Source organism: Chenopodium album, chromosome 27, assembly GCF_948465745.1.
Source record: "Chenopodium album chromosome 27, dcCheAlbu1.1, whole genome shotgun sequence".
Classification (NCBI taxonomy): Eukaryota; Viridiplantae; Streptophyta; class Magnoliopsida; order Caryophyllales; family Amaranthaceae; genus Chenopodium; species Chenopodium album.
The window spans coordinates 12127007-12132076 of record NC_137860.1 but is presented as its reverse complement, the minus strand read 5'-3'; the positions used below and the strand labels follow the sequence as shown (position 1 = coordinate 12132076).

Sequence of the window (5070 nt, the reverse complement as noted above, 5' to 3'; positions counted from 1 at the left end):
TGACTTAGGCATTGTGCACTCGACCTCCAATCCCTTGGGTTCGACCTTGACTTACCACTACACTTAATAGGGGTTAGTTGAGTTACAAATTTTGTTTGATTGGGTGGGGTAGTAGCCCAACGACCTACCGTTCTTCATCCCATCAAAATGGCGTCGTTCACTACTAATATTCGGTCGAATTGCGACCGTTTTTCTACGACCGTCATGAAAACGGTCGCAAAAATTGATATTTGCGACTGTTTTTTAAGCGGTCGCAAATTTGCGACCGTTTTGTAAGCGGTCGCAAATTTGCGACCGTTTATGGGCTATAAAACGGTCGCAAAGGTAATTAAATATATTTTAAAAATAAAATTCATGTGAAAATTTATTCAAAATTAAATTAATTCTGTTACGACCGTTAGTAGCGGTCGCAATATGTGTTAATTACGACCGTTTGAGAAACGGTCGCAAAATTACGACCGCCATACTGGTCGCAAAAGTGTTTTATTAATTTTTTTTAAAAAAAGGGTATATAAGGAGATCACCCAAACCCTATTAGAACTACAGCCGTCACACGCATCCTCTATCCTCTCTCTCTCCTCACGCATCCTCTTCTCCTCTCTCTTTTTCTCAAACCCTTCTTCTTTCTCTCTCTTCTCTTTCCTCTTTCCACCTCCTTGTGAACAGCCCTCATCTCATGAATCCTCTTCTCCTCATCTTTTTCTCCTTCTCTTGCATCTCTTCTCTTCACCAACCCGAATGAAATAAAGCAGCCACCGTCACAAGCAAAGCCAACCGTTAAAAGAAACACGCTAGTTTGGTGTTTATGGTCAAATTCGACCTTAAAAATTCTAGATCTGGAGTTTTCTTGGTCGAATTTGACCATATTAACCTAAAGAGGAAGATAGATTATGAGAGGTATGTTTATTTTTCGAAAATTTTGTTTATTTTCAAATTTTGTGGTTGAATTTCGTTTTTAGTTAGAATTTCCATGTTTGTTTGATTTTGTTATCGATTTTTGTTTGCGTTTCTGTTCCAATTACTTTGATTTTGGTTTTATTTTGAGTTTTTTTAGTTCTGTTCGATTTTGTTCGAATTTCATAGATTTTTGGTTTGATTTTGAGCTCGAACTTGTCGAATTAAGGTTCGAATTGGTGGGTTTAATTGTTGAATTTTGGTTCGATTTATGAGGGTTCTATTTCGTTTTTTGTTTGATTTTTTGTCGAATTTTTTGTTCGATTATGTGGGTTTAATTGTTCCGTGTTTATTTTTTTAGGTTGAATTTTTGGCCGATTTTTTTTATTTAATTTTTGTTCCTTTTTTGGTTTAATTTCTGAGCATTTTATTTGTGGGTTAATTGTTTTGATAAATTTGGATTTTTTTTCCGAAATTGATTGATTTTTGTAGGTGATTTTTTTTTAATTTTTTTACTGTTTTTCTGTGTTAAGGGTGAGTGGTGGTGGGTATTGGTGGGCGAAGGTGGGCAAAGGTAATGGTGAGTAGAGGGCGGCATAGGCGGCTACTGGTTGTTTAGGGTGGGCAGCGGTGGTGGTTTGGGTGGGATCTGGGTTAAGGGTGGGATCTGGGTTAAGGGTGTGGGTGGGATCTGGGTTAAGAGTGGGTGGGTGGGTTTTTTTTTCTTTTTTTTTTGTTTTTTTAAAAACTTTTAGCGACGGCATAGGACAGTCGCTAAATTTAATATTTGCGACCGTTTCATAAGGCGGTCGCAATTCATAATATTTGCGACCGTTTTTGAAACGGTCGTTGAAAATAGGGTAAACGGCCGTTAAAAATTTGCGACCGTCAAACGGTCGTAATTTTTTTTTTTGCGACCGAGATAATAACGACCGCCTGGTTGCGACCGTTGACGGTCGCAATTATGTTTTGCGACCGTTTTTACTATTTTTTGCGACCGTTTGCGCCGGTCGCAATTTGGCCAATTTTTAGTAGTGGTTGCCGGGGAGTGGTGCTTTGTGTGCATATTGTTGTTGAGTCTATTCCACTCTATTTGCAAAATACAAAAAGATTTTACACTTTAGGCTACAATTATAGCCGTGCTACTAAGATTTTCTTTGAGTTTTGTGTGCATAGATCCCAAGCCATGGGAGGAATTTCAAGAGTTGCCTTGAAGAAACTTGGAGTGCCCGGTGCATATAGGTATGAGAGCGGCATAGCTCCACCTACAACACCGGAAATTGACTTTGAAATTAGGCCGGCAATGATCACCCTAATTGAGAGGAGACAATATAGTGGGGCAAAGAATGAGAGCCCATTGAACCATCTTAAGGAGTTTGAAATTGTAACACAATCAATGTAAATGGAGTATCTCAAGTGATTATCCGTCTTAAGTTGTTCCCTTTCTCTCTCACAGGAAGATCTTTGGAATGGCTTGATAAGGAAGTGAAGCCCGATTCTTTGAGAACTTGGGATGATGTCACCAAAGCTTTCTTGTTCCGTTTCTATCCTCAAAAGAAGACGGCGGAGGCAAGATCTTTGATTCAAGGGTTCAAGCAAAAGCCAAATGAAAGTCTCTATGAAGCATGGGAAAGATTTAAGGATTATCAAAGGGAGTGTCCACACCATGGGATTCCTACCTATCAAATCATACATATCTTCTATGGTGGGTTGAGTTCTCATGGGAGAGCAAGTTTGGATGCCGGAGTCGGAGGCCCAATCAAGAACAAAACGGAAGAAGAAGTGGTTGATGCAACTGATGAAGTGGTTCGTCATTACATGAATTGGCAAGAAGTGGAGAGAGAACCAACAAGCAAGGGTTACTCAATCGAACAACTTAGTGCCATCAATGATTTGACTACTTTGATTGCGGATTTAGAGAAAGAAGTTATGTCTCTCAAAGAAAAGCTTGAGAAGCCCCCTTCCCAAGCTCCAATTCTTCCCTCCCAAATTAAGGGGAGAGGTAGATCTTCTCACTCTAACTCTAATCTTTCTTCTTGTTGCATGATTGTGGAATGTTGGCCTTGTGAATTATGTGGAATGAATGATCATAATGCTTCTATGTGCCCAAATGTTCCTTGTGATGAATGTGATGGAAGTGAAATGGAGCATGTGAATTATATCAATAATCATGCTTGTGAACCTAGAATTGATGTTCAAAGGAATGTTGGAAATAGGAATTATCATATGAATCATGATGATTATAACCAAAATGGAGGTTATAGAAATCATGGATACTAAAGGATTCATGGTAACTATAACCATCATGGTTGTAATGGTCATGGTCATGGCCATAGACATGGGGATCATAATCAAGGTTATGATAACCATGGTCAACAAAGGAGCCAAAATCAAACTAGGGGTAATTGGAATAATCAAACTAGGGGATATTTTCAAGCAAACTTTCAAAGAGGTTCCCCAATTGATTTAGTTCCAAATTCTCAAAGTTCAAGTGATAATTCTTATGATCAATCATTTTCTTCTAGGGAATTTTTGGAAAGTGTCATTGAGAAACAAGACAAAACTTTGGAAATTTATATGGCTTTGAATGAAGAGAAGTTTAATTACATGTTGGCATATAACAAGGATTTAAGTGAAAAACTTTCTCAATTGACTAGTGTGTTCAAGGGATATGCAAACTCTTCTTCTTTGACTCCACCTAGCCTAGATTCTAGGAACCCTATGGATGCCATTGTTACTAGAAGTGGTAGGGTCCTTGAGGGAGGTGTGCCTAAGAAGAGTTTTGCTAAAGAGAGTACTAGTAAGAGTCCATTGAAGTTGAAGGTGATGAATGTCCTTTGAGTGAAAATGTTGATGAGGAACGAGTAGAGAAGGTGATAGAGAAAGAGAAAGAGAAAGAGGTTTGCAAACCAAGGCTTCCCTATCCCCAAAGATATAATAGATATAAGTTGGATGAGCAATTTGGGAAATTTGTAGAGATGCTTAAGCAACTTCATCTAACTCTTCCTTTCACCGATGTTGTTGAACAAATGCCAAACTATGCTAAGTTCCTTAAGGAGATTTTGAGTGGAAAAAGAACTTGTGATATGATGGAGAAAGTTAGCCTTACCGAGCATTGTAGTGCAATTATCATGAACAAGATGCCTCCTAAGTTGAAGGATCCCGGAAATTTTTCCATCCCTTGTGCCATTAACAAGACCCAAATTAATAATGCCTTATGTGACTTAGGAGCTAGTGTTAGCCTTATGCCATATTCGGTTTATCAAAGATTAGGTCTAGGAGAACTTCTACCTTCCAAGATTACTTTGCAATTAGCCGATAGGTCGATCAAGATTCCTAAGGGAAAGGTAGAAGATATGCCTTTAAGGGTTGGGAAATTTGTTATTCCGGTTGATTTTGTAGTGGTGGATACGGATGAAGATGCTACAATACCAATCATCTTAGGTAGACCTTTCCTTGCTACATCGGGGGCTATGACAGATGTTAAGAGTGCTAAGATTTCTCTTAAGATTGGAGAGGAGGTAGTTGAATTTGATTTGAATGAAGGAATGAAATATCCCTCTTCTTCTTTTGAGAATTACATGAGAGTTGAAGTGCTTGATAATATTGTGAATTCCATGCATGAGCACTTGCTCACATCTAATGATCCTCTTGAGTGTGTTTTGTTGAATAAGGAAAAGATAGGTATCCCAAGCAAGGAAGTGCAATTGTATGAAGATTTGCTTGATGGAGGCAATATAGGGAGTGAAGAAGAAATTTATATGGGGATATCTAGTCAAGATGCATTGCAAGTGGCCTCAACCAAAGAAGGTAAAGGTGTTCCCATGGTAGAGATCAAACCTCTACCATCACACCTTAGGTATGAATTCTTAGGCCCTAATTCTACATATCCCGTTATTGTTAGTGCATCCTTGAGTGAGAGCCAAGCTCAAGCGTTATGTGGTGTTTTGAGAAAGCACCAAGGTGCTTTGGGGTACACAATTGATGATCTTAAAGGCATAAGCCCCGCCTTGTGTACACACCACATAACACTTGAGGAGGGCACCCTACCTTCTATTGAACGACAAAGGAATCTACATCCCCAAATGGGAGAAGTAGTTAAGAAAGAGATCACCAAGCTTTTGGATGCGGGAATCATATTCCCCATCTCAAGCTCAAGGTGGGTCTCCCCCGTGC

At 39.1% G+C, this 5070-nt stretch overlaps 1 non-coding gene across 1 annotated transcript; it reads right to left on the bottom strand.

The window, feature by feature from the left end:
• Positions 1 to 2461: 2461 nt before the first annotated feature.
• LOC145621652 (small nucleolar RNA R71) lies at positions 2462 to 2567 on the bottom strand. The gene has a single exon (XR_014108473.1). It is a non-coding gene; the product is annotated as a small nucleolar RNA R71 (small nucleolar RNA).
• Between the last annotated feature and the right edge of the window lie 2503 nt (positions 2568 to 5070).